This window comes from Falco naumanni, chromosome 15, assembly GCF_017639655.2.
Source record: "Falco naumanni isolate bFalNau1 chromosome 15, bFalNau1.pat, whole genome shotgun sequence".
NCBI lineage: Eukaryota > Metazoa > Chordata > Aves > Falconiformes > Falconidae > Falco > Falco naumanni.
The window spans coordinates 16058328-16077575 of record NC_054068.1 but is presented as its reverse complement, the minus strand read 5'-3'; the positions used below and the strand labels follow the sequence as shown (position 1 = coordinate 16077575).

Here is a 19248-nt window from a genome sequence, read left to right as displayed (position 1 = left end):
AACCTCTATGCTAGCCATCCAGGTAGGACACAGAAATGGTGACAGATGGTGGCTCAGGAAACTGAAGATTTGTCATTTAAGACCAGCTCACAAACTAAGTGTAAAAGAAAGAAGAATCTGTATAACCAGATTGGTGCAACTGAGTTACATGCAAGGGTTTACTACTGTTCTAAGGTAGTCTATTGTGCAAACACATGATGGTTCAACCAAAAAATCTATTAAGCCTTATAACTAACTGCTGGGCCTGGCTCAGTGGGGTGGAGGTAGAGGGGCAGTAGTCCTTTTATAATGCTGGTTTTCATAAGCAGCAAAATCCAGGGTGTAAAATGATACATCACATCAGAAGGGAATTGAGCTGTGCTTTGCATCTTTCAAAGTCCAAGGTGTGTAATTATTTCATTATTCCCGGACTCCCTGTCACACATTACAGATAGATTTTCTGACTTCAGCTGGTTTAAAAATGAACTTACCACTACAAAAGTCAATATTCCACTTACACTTGTCACATATTTTAAATATGCCTCAGCTTTCCTATCGCAACAAGGAAGCACAGACTGCTGATGTAACAAAGTCAGAGCACAAGGACTCTTCTATGGCTAAATACTCCAACAGATGTTCAAAAAGAAAAAAACAAATTAAAAAAATCACTGTGAACAGGATTGTAATGGGCATCACACCTTATTCTTATTCTTCCCGTTTCACTTCGTTATTTAGGGGGAGTGTTACAGTTCAACACAGAAATGCATCTTTCCCACCTCTAGGGTAAATAGTGTATTTGCACAGAACAGGTGCAATCATAATATGGCAAGGGATAAGGGCCACGCTATGGGCGGGAAGAAGATAAAACCTGTCCTGAACAAGATAAGAAATTGTTTGCTATTTAGATTCAGTCCAACTAAAACCAGTAAAACAGAGAAGGAGGCTCAAAGACAAGAACTTCTCTCTCCTGTCTACAATACTTCCACGCTACTGAAGTGAGAAGAAATACATACAGGCAGATGAAATTCAACTAATGCACTGACATCAACAACTTTGGTTTCTTTCCAGTCTCTAATTTTTCAGATGAACTAACACTGACATACACACTGAAAATGTGTCACTGAATAGTAGAATGGACCTTTAAGGCTGCTCAAAGCATAAATCAGCACTATCTTCCTACTGTACTCTGTTATCAGTGTAGCGTTCTATTAAAGAACCAAATATTTTTTTTAAAGCAGTTTTGCCAAGCATCATAACCAAAACACAAGAGCAAAGCCTTCATACTATTTATGAAACAAGGGGGAATGGAAGGAGACAGATTAAATCCAGTCGCCCCTTTACTTAATGACTAGTACTTCAAGAGTAAATCCTATCAAGTACGTGTTTTAAAAATCTTATTTCTATATACTATTTATTACAGGGGAATTTTAATGTTCCCCAAACTTCTTCACATGTCAACCATGCAACATTTGTTACACCACCACATCCGTACTTCACAGCCAAAAACACTAAAACTAAAACTAACACTTGCAATAAGGAAGTTCCCTCCCTTGGATTTTAAGTATTAAAAACACCACCAAGGAGACATACCTATGCTTCTAATAAAAGCATTGTTTCTACAGTCATAGCCTACCTCAGGACACAACAGCAATCAAATATACACAATACTTTTAGAAAAGTTTTCCAAAATAGGTCCTTTGCAGACTCATTCTGAAATAAAACAACGATAATGGGATGCAAACCTCTAAAATCACATGTTTTCAGTCCCACTTGATAGCAACACACACTTCAAAACTGTTAGGAGTTGTATACGTATTTTTCACTGATCCAGATGACATGCCAAATGAGCCAAGTGTTCATGAGTGCCTGGGTAAGCTCTCTTGGATCATAGAAAGAGCAAAGCCATGCACAAGCAGTGAGAGCTTTCTACATACAACCAACATGCCTCACAGGATTTTAATTTTTTTATTATTTCCACCCTAAGTTTTGATTGCCTATTAAGATAATGGAACGTCTGAACACAGATCTAATCACTGTCATCCTTCTTGTTTCATCTTATCTTTCATCTCACCATTTTCAAAGCTTTGCTTGACAACCAGCCCTACCATTCCCAACTCCGACAGGCTACTGGAAACCTACACTGTGTAAAGCACTGACTTGCCAAGGGGAACAGGGGTATCTCCCCTAGCAACAGCCAAAACGAAGCAGACGCTTTGAAATTAAATTCTCCTTAAGCATTTTTATCCTTTGGATCTGCTGATATAAGTCCAGTTCATTAGCGCTAAAACAGAACTAGCGAATACCAAAACCTTGAAATAATACAATGGTCACAGCAAAACTTCAGGGTATGGCAAAAGTCCCTTTTTCTAAAAAGCTATGCAGTTACTGCCTCAGAGCAACACGAAGTCCGCAGAAGAACTTTCCGAAATAGTAAAGTATGCAGCCACTACCCTAGTGAAGGTTATCGCTGATCAGTATCTAACCAATCCCCAGGGCTGTGTGCAGCCATTGAGAAAACACTTTTTACCTGGACTGTAATGTTGAACTGTGCATAGCAGATTACTTTGGGCTTTTATGGTTCTAAATCTTACTGAGACTACTGATAAAAACCACATGCTTGTTGTTTGCTCACCATTGCAGGCCACAGGATTTATCGGCAAAATTCGTATTTCTCCACTCCACGATGGTCTGTGCGATCATTTTGGAATTCCTGCAGTAGAGTGAGCGCAGCCCACTCAGGTACGATCCTTGACACTAAATCTTTTGAAGTATCACATGCACCAACCTGCAACAAGACAGGAAATCTTTACTCCAAGGACCATTGCAAGCTTTAATAATGCTTCTATTTCTTCCCCTCTTTGTTCAAGGAAGAAAAAATTACTCAATCTCCATCTCCACGTACTATGAACCTTTTATCCAGACAATCAATAGAAGAAAAAGTACTTAACCATACTGGGGCAAGCTGCAGCATGAATGTAACTTGATTGAAATACTTAATGGTAGATGGAAATGTCTGAAAAGAAGGCTGAAGATTGATGAGGGGTATTTTTTATGCTAACTGATCCCAATGCTTTTCAAGCAAGGCCTCTGTGACAGCAAAGGGTACTCTGCTAAAAGTAAGAGAATATTTTACTAACTTTTACAGCATTCTTGATAATGAAAGCCCTGCGTTTTTCAGTAAGTTTTATTATGCAGAAGTTCAAATATCAGCAATTAAAAAAAAAATCCAAGAAAAACTTTAATAAAACAATGTATAATTCAAACCAGCATAAAATATTTTTTGAGATTTTGAGTCACAGATCAGCAAATACGACAACATGGCAGGAAAACCAGCTAAAAAAAACAATCAAACAAAAAAAACCCAAATTCCCTTCCTACACCTTGCAGTTCTGGATAAAAACTCACCTACCACTACTGTAGAAATTAAAGAGATTCTGCCTAGTAGGTTTGTTTGCCTTGGAGCACAAGAAGGGCAGAAAGGCACATTCCTAGGATGTCATGAACAGAAAATTGTATCTCCAGGTAGGCAGATGATCAGAAGACACAGTCAGGTTATCATCCTCAAGGATGCGCACCAGCTGTCTAGTAGGAACAGCCTTTGGCTTTGTCCTCCTCTTGCTTCTTCATTATCTTCATATGCATTATGGGAACAACTGTTCGGATGTGACAAGATGCCAAAGAAGTTCAATACCACAGCAAAGTACCAGGCCCTGGGAGGAGGCATGGCTGCTCACTACTGGTTGTTGGAATCCAGTACACACTCACCAGGGACAGGAACCAAGTGGAGCAAACGGTTATACAGTAGTGCTGAAATAATGACTCAGAGGAGAAGAGGCTCAGAGCCTCTTCAGAGGAAATTGGAATTAAGACGTCAGTGGGAAACCTGATGCAATTTAAATAGCTGTGCTAGGAAGGGAACATATCAACATGTATTTTATTTTTCACCCCAAAGCTCCACCACTAGAGACCCACTTTAGAAACCGAAAGGCAAGTGAAACTGCCAAATAATCTGGCATAAAATCAGAGTGGATGCAAAGTATTTTATTGCAAAAAGAATTCAAATAAACCTATAGTCATTTTCTGTTAAATTTTTGCTAGGATATACAAACTACTTTAATCACCACTCAAAATAGGCACTCTGTTCCGTCACAGTGGGTTAAATGTCCAGTTCATACCTAAGCCCTGGGACAGTTGTGACCAAGTCCCATTACTTTTTGGCCAGGAGTTAGTTCCACATAGCCAAGCTCAACGGGCATCCGAACTTATAAAAGTTAGGTGGAAACTGGAGATGATTCTTAAGAAAAAGGTCAAAACCCTGACAAAGTCTTCTGGCAGCCTTGGAGATAGATGAGAGGAAAAAACAGTAAGACATCTTGCAGAGTTCATCTGAAAAGACAGATACAAATCTGCTGTGTCTGTGCATGTGTTAAGAGCAGATAAAAATAAGACTTTGTTTAACCTCTGTTACATGTTCAGTCTGAAACACCCGAATAAGCTGCTGCTTTACTTTCACCTTGTTATGTATCCAGTATTAAGGATGAGTCCATGGTAATCAACATGACCTCACATTCCTTTGAAAAGGACCAGTGCTGTATGGACAGCAATACTGGGCAACAGTTTACTGGTATTCATAGGGAAAATGAGGATGCCCAAATAGTTAGCATGTCCCAGAAGTTTCATAATGCCTTTTAGAAAAATATGCTGTGACAGTTCTTAAAAATCATCCCAGAAACACCACTCTTCAGAGATTTTAGAAGAGGAGCTAAAGGACTGAGAATTGTTTTCAATGTTTATGAAGGTACTTAATCGTAGCAATTCATACTTGCAATGTACATAGTTAACTTTTAGTAAGGATTATGCCAAATTCACAGTGCCACTGATTTTTTAAAAAATTATTTTTTAAAGATGTACCTAAAAACACAACTTTCACCAGAGCCCCTGATCAACAGTTACATGCAAGATCCATCTTAGTCGCAGAGGGACTGAGCTGCTGCTTCCCCAGAAGTGTTCTCAGGATCAGGTCCTGAGGACAGTATACTTCCTGTCATACACAAACATTGTAAACAAAGATAACGTGTGAGAGAAATACTTTACATCAAAATGTAGGGGAGGGGTAGTGGGGTGGGGTGGGGTAACAAAAAAAAAAAAAGATTCTTTCTATATTTGTAACTGAAGCTCCTCAGAGGCGCAGAGACCAGTCTGCTGATAAGCAGCAAGTTTCCGGAAGTAAAGTGATACGCAGCCTAAGTACTTTGAGCCATTTTTTGATCTGCAAGACAGACAAACCTCTCTGCATTCAACACTAACCACAGGCACCTATTTCCCTAGCAACAGCTTGCAGGCCATTTTCATTTTGACTGAAGAACATTTAACCAGTTATATTACGAGCACAGCGCCTTGCTCCTGTAACAGCAGTTGCTTTTCGCACCTACCAAATTGTAATTTGCCTACTATCGAGCTGGTGGATCGATGCTGCACCTGCAGCACAGATCTGCTTTATCATGGGAGGGTTTTTTATTTTCAAGTATCTAAACTTTATCAAGTTAAAACTGGTCAAAGATTAAAAAAACCCTAGAGTATTAAAAAAAGGTCTTCCTTTAGCTCTTTAGTAACAGCTCCGTTTATTACTATTTTCAGGATTTTTCCTTTGGTTTAGGTCTAGAGTATTAGAGCACACAAGAAGAGGAGGACATGACAACAGTTCTTGATTAATTTTAGAGATACTTCATTAGCTTCAAGAAACAACAAATACCACATAACAGAAACTCCAGAATGGAAGGATGGATTATTTTTGTATTATAAAATCTCAGATTTATCATACTTCACTGAATATAACATTTGTTTGGAGCAAAGACTTGCAAAATTGTTTGATTCTTCCCAGTTTTATTAAAGACATCTGTTGACTAATCATTCACCAGCATATTAAATAAACTGTGGAAATCCAGATTTCACTGTGGTTATGGAAATTAAACAGAAGTTAACAAAACATCAGTTTTGACTCCTTTTTCTTTTTTAAAAAAACAGCCCCCTTCACTTTTTTCTTCTGATCCAATTATGAGAAACACTTTGTATTCTGACCAGTAGCTTAATTTTTTTTTTAAACATAAGCTGAATTATTCATTATAACAGCTTTGGCTACTGTTCCTAAAAATGTTCATGCTATCCTTACTTGGACTTTCTGACTAGTTCAGTGGACACCTCCACAAACCTCTGTAAAGAAACACTGCAGTGCACCATGGCTTTCTGGTTATCTACTTAGTTTATTTATTAACTTAAAAGTATAAAGTTGCCACGAGTCTCAAGAGTTTACTCTGCTAGTAGGCATAACAGCAACACCAATACTGCTGAAGCCCTAATTTGAATGCTCATCCTGAACAGCCACAATTATAGAAGTATCTTAATTTAGTTCTAATTAATAACATTTACACTGATAAGTGAAATATTTTTACAGGAAATCTTTTGTATCATTTTTTAATGACTTCACTAATAAACTGAACTGAAATGCTGACATTCATTTGAAGTCTTTTTGGGCAAAATATAGTGGCATAATGTCTAGCCGGTATAGGTTGGGAAGTATTTTATATCAAATCTGCAAAAAACATTTCATTACAATAATTTTAACTGAACAAAAGTATTTTAAAACAAAAATGTGATTTGTATTATAAACATACTGTGCTACAACTGTATCTTAAAAGACCATTTTATAACACGCCAAAGTTATTTCCCCCTCAGCTACATATAGTCCATATTTAAGAACTCTTTTTTTCAGAAATGTTTAAAATGTATTTCATATTATCTATTTTTTTAAATAAACAATAATTTATAAATCAAACCAAAACTATTATAAACACTAAGATGCTTCTTTCTACTTTACTGCTGGGCTAATAGTTACAGATCTCCTAAAGATCACTTCCACGTTATCCTAAACGATAGTATAAAGAAATATAAACTGAACTGATGCTTAGGTTGAAGTTTACTTTATTCAGAGATGTCCAAGACAGTTTATTGCAGAAACAATATAAACACTCAGGAACAAAAAGTCAGAACAAAGCAAGCAATATTAGATAAAACTGGCACTGCTTCCTCTCCTAGATACCACCTCCAAAACTACATTGAAAAACCACAAGAAGTCGAGAGTGTATAGATTTCTCCCATAAAAGGGATTTTAAAATTCCTAAGCTACAACATGAAGGAGCATGCTGACTGTACATACTACAGCCCACTGAACAGCCTTCAGTTCCTTTCTTCATTTTACCTCTTATTGCATTTGAACCTGGCTGCCACTGTCTTATAAATTCACATGAAACAAGATCCTCCTCTGGATACACCTAGAAAACTGGATTTCTACACAAAGACTGGTTTCTGGTCTCTTGGGAGTAACATTTAATTAATGCAGCAATTACTTTCTGAATGTGGGTGAAGTAACAGCACACACACATACACAGAGCCAACCTTATAAAGTACTGCTAAGAAAGTCTCCAAGAGTTTCTGGTAAGATCTTTCTTGCTCTGACAGGTCTAAAGGTTACGTAGCACTGCTGGAGTGGTTTTCAGTTTCAGTAATCAGGGTTTTTCCACCTGGCACAAGAAGTTAATTAACAACTTAGGAAACAGTAGTTCATATTTAAACTATTTCACATCTAAAATTGCAACTTTTTTTAATAAGCAAATGCAACAACAGAAACATCATTAGTACAAGGCTGCTTCAAAGAATGCACAGTTTCCGCTGTTGCAGCTGCAGCAATCTGGCTTCAGTGGAAACTATTTGACAAAACTCAGCGTGGGTCTATCTGAAGCTCGCTCGCGCTCTCTCAGCGCATTCACAGTACCATCTGGTTTACATGTATACCTTTACAGCGCGGGTAGTGATGGGGATTTACACCAAAACGGAATGAAAAGCACTATGGAGTTGAAACCCTACAGGATCAGCCAAAGGAGACAGAAAATGTGCCAAACTAATAATGCGACAGTGGAGTTCAGCTATTCACCTGTAAGCAGATCAAATGGCAAAATGAAAAATGTCAGAAATTCAGAAATTAAAAGCTAGGAAGTAACAATTCAAAACTGAGAAAAAGCAATATCCTTTAATGAAAATGTAATTGAACTATACAACATCCATAAAAATCCCAGAGTTTATCTTTTGATGATGAAGAAGGAAATAAGAAGTTTTCATGAACACTATACTACAACAAAATACAAACTACTAATGGAATTAAGCCATATCCCTAAGATCTGACCTGCTGGCAAGTTTCCTAAAAGGTAACCCACAATTCAAAGACTTCCCATTCTACACAGAAACACAAGGAGACAGCAAGTAGTTACACAAAGGGAAAGCGTTCGACAAAAATCCATGCTGTGAAGCACCTCAGCAGCAGATCTGGGAAGAGAATCCAGGCTTGATAGTTCACTGACCAAATCTTACCCAATAGATCAGGGAGCTCCTGTAGAAGCACAAATTACCCATTTAATTAGTGTCACAGCCATTTCCCTGCTTTTCAAATTCTGATTACTTTTAACTTGCACTGAAGTTGTTTGGTACATTTTAAGAGCAGGCCTGAGATCCAAATACTGCCAAAACCCCAAGAAAGTTCTTTTGATAACCACATCCTGTGGTTAAAGCATAATAAATTCCAGAGGTTTTTTCTCACTCATAATCCCATCTTTCCATCCTGTACGCATATAAGTTCTCAACCTTCTGTAGCCCTTAGCCCCTGTATGAGAAGGACGACCACTGTGGTTAAAGCAAAGAACTCAAAACCCATTTTCTAGCTTTTGGCTCTCCCGCAGTTTCCTGCTGGCTGGCTGGCTCCGAGTGTGTGGCATGCCTTTTTCTCTCTCCCAAAGGAACTGGCTTAATACCATCACCCACCCACAAAAGGTGCCAGCAAGATAAATGAATACTCACAAGACATTTTAAGAATACAGCAGCCCCAAGCTTATGACACAAATAATTCTGGACTATAAAAATGCATTACAGTATACATCCTCATTGACACTTCAATCTTTTGCTGGATTTTAATCTCGTACCTCTAGAAACTGATATAATCCCTGGAGGAGAATAGCTGTTCAGCTGTGGCAGGAAGCACAATGCTGGGCTTTAAATATCACATAAAATGAAAATCAAAGTTATTATGTAATATTATTATATTAAATATATATACGTGCAATTAAATAAGAAATAATGATGTTAAGGATAGCACAACATCAGTCTAAGTCCCACTGACAGACGTGGTAGCTAACAAAAGAACACAGCGAATCAGTGCTGTAAATTTGGTTACAGAAGCGGGGGGATCTTTCATTTAATGCTTTTTTTCAGTAACAAATTAAATCAGTAGCTCTGGGCAATGGCAAGACAGAACAGTGGATGAAATCATGACGTTCCTTTCATTCTTTTCACATGGCTGTAACACAACCACTACTTTTTTTTTTTTTTTTACATACGGTTCAAGCTGACACATGCATCATTACCATCACTTCCTTATTTCTAAAGTACAACTTACTGCTCAAGCAAACAAACCCTAAAATAATGGGGAAGGGCCTACATGTGAAGCGAGAGGTTATCACTACCAGGGGATGTATTCAAATACAAATATCTACTGCAGCAAATGCATGTTTATTTGTAAATCACCACTCTCCCAACACACAGTTTAAATCAGTTTAATGAACAGACATCTAGATAGGAAACTTTTGCTGCTCATTTCAAGTAACTAAACCCACAGGTCTTGGCTATGGTTCTGCAATGGGAGTGCCACCAGCAGTATTTGCTCAACAAGTATCTCCTCCTCTTCCTCTCTTTCTCCCCACCACTCGCTCCCATCTTGTCATCACATCACACCATTCTTTCATTATGTGCATGCTGCTGTTTCTAGGCCCACACACAGTCAGATCAGCTCAAGAATAACCATTTGTGTTTCCTAGGATTTTTTTTTTTTCTTTTGGCCTAAGAGGCAGACAGGTGTTACTAATTGTGTGCAGTGCAGTTTCGTGGGCAGCACGGCCAGCACAGCTGAGAGTGGTCCACTGCAGAGCAGAGGCAAAACAAGGAGGTGATGGCAGGAAGGTGCTCCTTAACCTGAAAATGCTGCTGCAGCCATCGTTGGAAGGAACTGTGCTCCCACACGTGCCCTGGGATGAGGGACAGCCCAGAGAGATGCTAGGCAAGAGCCAGCAACAGAGAAGATCAACTTCTCGGGGGAAAAACAGACCTCTCAATTCCTTTGCTAAATAAGTAGTCAGGGTGGACTGTAATTCTCTATTTTAACACCTGACAAAAGCTATTAATAGTTTAGTTGTACCCAGTCCATAATATCCAGGAAATATCCAAGAATTTAAAGAACAGGAACAGATAAAAATACACAAGCAGGGAAGACTCACCCCAGACAGACTGGCTCACTCCATCTCTGAAAACTGGAACTGTGAATGAGGAAATCCAAGATGCTTTCCCAGATTAGGGAGGAAAATCGTAATTATAATCGCAGTGTCAACGATTTAGGTTCTGAGTCAGTATTTGAGCCAGTGAATGCCCTGCAGCAGTCCCGGGGGCACTGTGCTATTAGAAGTGATGACTTTCACAACAGGCTGCTGAGCAGGATGCAAGTATGCTTATTGTAAAAAAAGAGAGAGAGAGTGTGCTGCTACTTTATTTTTCAGTAAGAGCAAGAACATATTGCCAGTACTTTGGGCAACTTCCAGCAGCCAAATTACTTTTAATGTCCAGAACACTCTCCACTTTTGTCTGGGATTTTGTCTTCCACTTTTGGCCAAGATGAATAAATAAAACTTCATTCAAGTACTCTTACTTCTATCAACATTTTGCAGAAAGAAAAAGCCAGAAAAAAGTCCAAACTGCTAGAACCACCCTGCGAACACTACTCACATCTTTTGAGTGCCAGGTTTATACTTCCACCACTAAATCACACTTCAAGTTTTCTGCCTAAAAACACAATAATTTCAGGGGTGGAGGGGGGGAGAAATGCTCTTTACTTCCAACTTAGAACTCTTGCATGGCAAGATATACACACATGTGCACCAAAAGTATCTGTATTCAACTGCAGGAAACCGGGGAGGGTTAATTGAGGAGTTTCAGGATAAGAACTATTTAAAAAGCCTAGCTCACGCTTTTAGTCAAAAGGGAGTTAAGCACAAAACCTGAAAAACTATCAGTATTTTTGTGATCACTTTGCAATTCATAACACATTTTATATATCTTACACAACTTCCCTAAGCAAATCTCAAAACCAAGTATTTTGGCATTTAATTACCATTCTAGAGAGACATACAAGTTCCCAATGAGAAAGAAAAGAAAAAGCCACAAACAGTTACATGTGCGTAGAGTGTTTCTGAAGTAACATACTCACCAAATATTTACAAATCCAAACCCTGCTTTTACACACACTTCCCTCAGATGCTTCTGCTGGTTTTAAATTAAGTCATTTAACTGACTTCCACAAACTTTCACTATGAAATACCAAGATGCTTGAAAGAGAAAGTATCTCAAAGGCAAAATTTTAACAAATGAAGCAGAAACCACTGAAATACAATATAATGCACAATATGACAAATCCTTGATTCACATCTGTCACTGAGTCAGCCCACTTCACCCAGGGGCTAACAGTCGAATGTTTCAAGGTAAGGAAATACATAAGCCATGTGTAACCCCTTCAGTGACCTAAACCAGGCATAAAACAGGCACATCTACATTTTTAGCTACTCTATGTATTACACACAGACATAAAAATGCTGTAACATTTATTTAAATCATAAAACACTGGTTTACACCCAGACTTTTACTACTTTATCACCATGTTAAGCCTAGGCATACAGACACTACAAGTCAGAAATAAGGAAGGAAAAGGACAAAATGTAAATGAAGATGTCTGGTACATATTTTTGTTAACAAATTCTAATCGGTTCCTTAAAATGACTGTAAGCAGTTACTGTTTAATGATATATATATTCAGGCACATATATGTTGGACTATACCAACAATTCCATCACCATCTCTTTGTTAAGTATACATATAAGCATATACAAGCACAAAAAACAGATGAGAAAATAAACTGATATTAAATACAAGCAAACAGTCAAAACATTATTGTTAACAGTGTTTCTACACAAAAAACATAACTGCTTGAATATGTTCAGTGACAAGCACAGAAAAGACACTTTCACACAAACTCTTAGCTTTAGACAGTGTGTGTGAGAGACGTAGCTGATTTGCAAGAAAAGTACTAGCAGTTGAAGTGACATTCCAAAAAAATCAGTGGAGTGAAAGTAAACAGTGTCCCATTGGGAAACAAACCATATACTGTCAGTAGCAGATATCAAGCACAAATTAAGAAAGCATTAAGAAAAACTTTTTATATTTAGACTACAGCTAGGGACAACGAACATAGAAACTAACATTCACTGAACTCTCCACCCAAAACACTGATTTATGAAATCCTGAATTCTCTGACAGGATGACACACAAAAGTAGTAAAATAAAGTAAAATCAAAAGGTGCAAATCAAGCATTCCAAGTACAGGAGATATTTTACAGGTACCATGAGTATTAGATGTCTTCTTTATCAATATCACTGTTGGAAATAAATCTGTACTGTATAAAGCAAGGATTCATGTCACCCACAATAAATAGATATTAAGATCTGCATAAAGTTATATTCATGACAGCAAACATAATCAATGTATCGATTCTTTTAAGTGTTGGTTGATTATAAACTTCCCCTAAAGTTTCCTCCCTTGGCTGAGATGAAACCTGGAAGCTAGCGCAAAAACATGTTTAGAAACCTATCATTTAAATGAAAAGCAATATGCAAGTTGTAACTGTGAGGAAAAAAATGCTGAATTAAGTACTGCTACATGTGTGTGCGCAATTTTGACGTTTCTTCCTGCAGTTTATACCATGAAGGCAGACTGCAGCACTCGGGTGGAGTCCTCCCAACTCCCAAGGAACTCTGATCACGGCCGCAAGCGACCTCCCCAGAGCCAAGCCAGCCCAGACCAGAGGTCTGATCCTCCCCCCTTACAGACAGGGAGCAGTACTTGGCCTTATGACTGCTCCCCTTCCAAGCACTTGAGTGACTTGCCCAGTTTGCCCTTCTTTTATCACCCTACAGAAACAATCAAGAGGAGGTCAGTCTAAGGAATAAGGACAATTCCATGAATGATGCATCAAGGAACTCAAACTGCATGGTAAATCCAGGTCATGAAATCTCAAATAAGAAAAGGTATATTCTCATCCTGGCAGAAGTCAAACAAAAGAAAATCCAGGGAAGGTTATCAATAAAAGTAGACGTTTGTGTCAATACTCCTACTTTGTGAAGGCTGTACCTCTAGTTCTTGATCAGAAATTAGTCTCTTGCACAAACAAGCTATAGTAAAGTACAAAACCAAGGTAAATGCCTCAATAAAAAAACATATGGCATATTCCAGAAGCACAGCATACAATCTTAGCCATACATTCCTTCATTTAGTGTGCTTGAAATCTAAAATTAATACTACATTATAGGGAAATATATGTATAAATGTAAGTCATAGGCCCAAGGAATGTGCTTAAAGGTTTTCCGACTTCTTAATTAAGACAGGAAGAAATTTAAAGGAATGATTTAGCCTGTTGGCTCATAAGATTAGTGCTCTATCAGAATATTAGTGATAGGAGACATTTTTAGCAGACCCCACGTCACAAAATCGTGTTTTAAACAAAGCTTTTAGCACTTAACCACAGAGAAAAATTCAGCTTAGGCCAAAAATAGATCAAAGTTCATAAGGCAAGTGAAAGATGAGTGTTACGGTTTTAAAATGGCTTTTTTTTAAAAAGAAAAAAAAAAAGAAAAGACAACTCATAACCGAAAGCTATGATGTTTGGCAATATTGCAAAGAAGGTACTCCCTTGCCAGGTTACTACCTTATAAGAAAAGGCTTGGGGTTTTGGTTTTTTAAACAGAGAAAGTGCAGGTGGCTAAAAATCACTGTTGCCTACCTTCCCATCCTGTTAGTTATAAATCAACATAGAAAAGAATTAATAATAATGAATTAATAGTTTATGGAAATACATGTAAACATCCCACGCAGATTAGAACTACATAAAACTACACCTTGGAATCATTCTGACACCCATATTATTTCCAAATGGCATACAATATAATTTATCCAAATTACCCATATTTTAAAGATTTTGGTTTTTTTAAGGCTACTATGGTAGCCACTAACTACCTCGTTACACAAGTTATCAGGAGATCGATTAACACATGAGGATTAATAGCATGTAAAATCTCCCATAGTAACTGCCAACGTACAAACTCATAGCCCTCTGTAAAGGAAAGTAGAATAACCCCTCTCACATCTACCTTATGGAGGACAGCATTATAGACCGGTAATAATTAAGGCATTTTAGCTTGTTCCCTGGCAACATTTTGTGCAGTCATCCTCTTAGGTTAGAATGCAGACTTGTTACCTGCCCAATTATAGCCTAAGAACTAGCATGGCCATAATTACCCAGTGGCTCCCCTGATGTAAGAATATGTTTGTGTTAGAAGATACACAAGTAGCCTGACTGCATATGCTTCTGGAGTGGGCGAGGAAACAATACTATTGTAAGCAGCTCTGCTCTACTACCACAAATTCCTTATGACTATCACAAGAACCTACAAACATTTTCTGAAGTTCAGCTGGACATTACTAAGGCCCTTTAAACATAACATTTTTTTGTTCAAGAAGGGGAATACAGTTAGGAAGGGCTGGCTGTATGGCATTGCACGGGTGGAGGAGTGGCACTCAGCCTCCACTGCTGAACAAGACATCATTAAAGAACATCCACAATTACCTGGGCTGTTCTCTAGCAGAACAGGTGGTTAATACCTATAAAAACCAGTTTTTCAGGTCTGAACTCAAATTGTGTGGTAACCATGCAACAGACCACCCAAGGGTTTGCAGCTGACCAGAGGGTCACACAGCAGCAGAAGGAACAGCAAGAGAATCAAAGTCTGCTTGGATCTTTCTCACAAAGCAAAGAGAAGCCTGTGCTGGGAGCATCAAGTACAGGAATGGGAACACAGGAACTCTGGACAGCATCGACCAAATCCCAAAGAACACTCCAAAGAAGGGAGATTCAGGGAAAAGCATGCAGCATAGTTTCTTTTGCACTGACCAGCAATCTCCAGCATCACCTGGAAACCTGCTTTAAAAATTCCCCCCCACAACTACCTATGTGTCTTTGCCAGCTATTTTATGCCTCCAAGAGTTAAGTTTTCCTAGCTGATGAGACCGTGAAGAAGCCTACTTCAGACAGATGCAGACAGTCAGCAGTGGTTTTAAGGCCCAGAACAGTTGTTCCCAAGGTTCAGACTCAGTGAGCAAGCCCCAAGAGACAGCATGTAGAACCCCAAGGTGCTTAAAGCACTCTCATATGGGGTGGACACAAACACAGCTAGCTGGTGTCTTGCAGAGAAGGCATGAATCAGGGAGATAGCACCTCTAACCAGCATGCAGGAAGAGAATTTACTAAAATTCAAGCACTACACCGAAAAGAGAGATGTAATTGTTCCCCTTTCAGAGTTTGCACGCTTCCCCTGTCCACGGCTGGGCCACTGCTCCTAGAGTGGAGTTCAAGTCACAGCAACTAAAATGTATTTCTGGACAACTTTATCTCCAATGTGTTATGTAGCTGCATGCAAAAGTGCTTTTAAAACACACCAGGTTTCCAGAAGGCATACACTGCCTTCCCCTTTTTAGTACCTCCAGAGTCCCCACCTCAACGTCATCACTTACCTAGCCTGACTGTGGGTTGGGGCAAGTTTTTCTCAGGACCACTATAGTATTACAATACAAAATAATTAGGTCTCCCCTGCCTGCAACCTACAGTTATCCCAGTTTTGTGAGGGCAGTGCCACAGTTAAAGAAATCCTTCCTCCTCCCCCACCACCTCACTTGTTTCCCCTCTTGAAAGCCCCTCTGTTTCTAGTGAGAATGTTGTTACAGCATGTAAGAACTGCAACACCTCACTCTCTTTACAGCTACTCCAACTTAACACTATGTTATTCAGCATGCTGAAAGCTACGCTGAATACACTGCACTGCAGAAGTGCTGCCTCACTCCTTGCCTTGATTTAAATGAGAAAGCAAATTAACTGATTCCCAGCTTCCCCATACTTTCTACAGCCAACACTGCTCAGATGTACCAGCAAGTCATAAGTTTGGTTGTTACGGGTTTTTTTGGCAAGTGCTTCTTAAACCCATCTGTAAATGAACAAGCCCAGAGGATAATGCCTGGGGTACTGATACACAAAACATAATGAGAAGCCATCCAGAAAGATAAAAAGAAACAAGCACAGTACCTTTTAGATTCTGAAGCCTCCAGAAATAACACTTAAGTTAGTTTTCTTTATTTATACATTTACATGTATATGTATCTTTATATATACATATTTTTATTGGCAGCAGAGACAACTCCAAGGAAAGCCTAACCATTGCTGATGATCACCCGTATTTCAATGCAGTTCAAAATAAGTACAGCAGAATGCATTTCTTAATACAACAGCCTGCATAAATGTAGGACAAATTAATTCAACACGTAAAACAAGTGTTTAACACTTCTCTGGTAAACTTGTTTAGCTACAACTATATATAAATTCCCTGTGTAAACGTCCTTGATAAACAATTATGGAACACACAGCCAATATAATAAGAAAAGAACAACAACTAACTTTTGCATAAATCTGCCCAGAATCTTGAAAAACAAAATTTCCCACTTTATTCTTCCAGTATGTTATTCACGAATTGCAGTGTAATCTGCCTTATCTACCAACACTGTTAATTGGTCTGCACCTGACCAGAAGCAATTAACACCCATATGCAGTTCTGCTCACGCTGACAATCTGTGTCACTAAATCATGTTCTACAGCTCTGCAAGTGAGCTCTGAACATGCAAGTAATCAACACATCAGCTTACCAAGGAAAATAAATCTGCCTGTGTGGAATTTTGCCTATTGTGGCACTGCAAGAACTGCATCACATTGTTTTTTTATAGAGTAACTATACTGGTATTTTTTCCTATTTATTTGAAAGCTAAACATGGCATTTATACTGTTATCAGATTAAATTCTCATTTTCTCAGAACTTCATGCATCTTTGGTCTTGTTTTAAAAGTGTAGCATCCTGAGGAAAAAGGGAGTGGGGGGGCTTATGATTGTTATTGCATTACAATTAGCAGACTAAAAATAAAAAGTAAGAACTACTAAATCCAAAACAGGATACTCCTCAGGAACCTGCAAAAAAAAAAAAAAAAACAAACCAAAAAAACCACCACACAACCAAACCCACAACTATAGGTGATTTCTAAAAAGTACTACAGTGAAATATTTTCACATTCATTTCCTCTGCATAAGTAAAGCAGAGGAACAGAGCTCTTTAAGTAGTACTGAAATTGGGCTAACAATTCAATTGGCAGTACCTCAAATCAAAACACAGTCCAGGTCACTTTTCTAGTGTCTGCAGAAGTATACTTGAACTAGGAGCACAGCTTTACAGTACAGCCACTGCTGAAGAGAAGGGAACCGTCCCCGCCTGTCCCTCCAGAAGTTCAACAATTTGTTCTTGCCACTTCCTCTAGCCTGGCTGTTCTGCTCCTACAGGAAAAAAAAATATTTAAAAAAACACACTTTAAAAAATGTTTATTCTATTAAAAATATAGCTTTTTGCCCTTTTAGTTCCATGAATCAGCTCACCAACAGGTCAGATGAGCACGAGTGCTGACTTCAGGGAGGGCTGGGAGCACAGGGGCAGGAAGCGAGCAGCGCTGCCCACTTTTAGCAACAGCTGCTCATTGAGCCAGCCTAGCTACACCATAAAAATCACACCCTTCATTGCATTTACTCCCGTGTTTATATGCAAAGTCAGGTGAGAATATTTCTAGAAAAAAATATTTTATACAGCCATCATTAAATGCCCAGCCAGGCTCCATCAAGCTTCAGCCATACAGTCAAACAGACATACAGCCAGGCAGTCAAAGCAAGGAGGCACCTTTACTCCCAGCTGCCTGGTGCTGACCATCACCAAGCATGGACATGGGGTGCACCTCAGGATCACAGCTTTAGCCCACCAGACACACCTGCTTGTTTTCCCCCTCGTGAGCAGAACCTCTGACCCAACACAAAGGAAAAGGCTCACGCTACCCTCCCTTCTGATGGCAGACTGAAGTAAATCAGGCTGAAAACCTAGAAATTACAAAACTACAGAAGCAGTCTTTGCCTTTATTTTTCTCCTGTCCTCTAATAATCTGCACAGGGACTACATACACTAGGATATGGGCTACACGTAGAATAAGCAAGACAGTAAGAACTTGCACAATAAAAGTATCAGAATTGTTTCATTGGCTTTATCCATGATAAGATTTTTTTAAAGCATTTTAACCTCAAAACCCAGTTCCTGTTTAAAATGTACTAGTAATAGCTACATACATTTCTCATGTCTTCTGTAATTTATTTTAGTTTACTCCAACAAATGAGTATCTCACAAATATACATATATGTTTGTTTCCTTGGCATTGAAACGACATCCGCCTGCATGGCAGCAGGCTGAAACCACCAGCAAAGCAGGAGTAGAAGATCAGGCAGAAAGCATCAGGAAGCGAGGAAGTTTTGCTAGCCGTACCCCAACTTCCTTTCAAATGAGGAAACTGAAACCAAAATTCTGTTCTGCTGCTGGAATTTATTTTTTGATTTAGTCCCACATACGCTCAGTAGCAATAACAGAGAAAAAGACAGAGACACACAGAAAAGCCCCAGTACAAAGTTCATCCTCTCTCAACTTGACCTGGTCTGGTTTTTTTCCCCCCACAGTCTGACTAAGTTTAAGCTCTTTCCAGCAAGCAGGTCCTACCTGAAATACCATAACAGATAGACTCAGGTTGACATGAGCCAGGTGCTAAGAATATCTGGCATTTAAATTATCAGAGTTTTATTGCCCATTTCCATTAATATCAGCTGACTTTGAATAAACCTAGGGGAGCTCTGACAGCTTCTTCCCAGCCACACTCATTACCCAGCCCTTCCATGTGCTTTGTCATTCTATTGGCACCCTTGTTTCCTCACCATTTTGGTAGCTTGGATGGAAAACAGTATCTGAGTAAGAATTAGTCACTGCTAAGTGGTTTGATCATCAACTAGTTCTTTAGAAGAACCTCTTAGCATGAATGCATTATATTTTTATATAAATGAATAAAGCAGAAAACATCACAGATTGGACATTAAGTAAATGACTGAAACCCAGGCTATA

The 19248-nt window shown here is 38.8% G+C and overlaps 1 protein-coding gene across 3 annotated transcripts in view; it reads right to left on the bottom strand.

Moving 5' to 3' along the window:
• Positions 1 to 19248, bottom strand: part of ADCY7 (adenylate cyclase 7) — a 67749-nt gene that overhangs the window by 43502 nt on the left and 4999 nt on the right. For 2 of the 3 annotated variants that reach the window (XM_040615044.1, XM_040615042.1), the window contains exons 2-3: positions 17426 to 17600; positions 2612 to 2764 (exon numbers count right to left, since the gene is read on the bottom strand). The gene's annotated coding sequence lies outside the window, so the exon portion shown is untranslated. The remainder of the gene's footprint in view (positions 1 to 2611; positions 2765 to 17425; positions 17601 to 19248) is intronic. The other variant, XM_040615045.1, reaches the window with a different exon arrangement.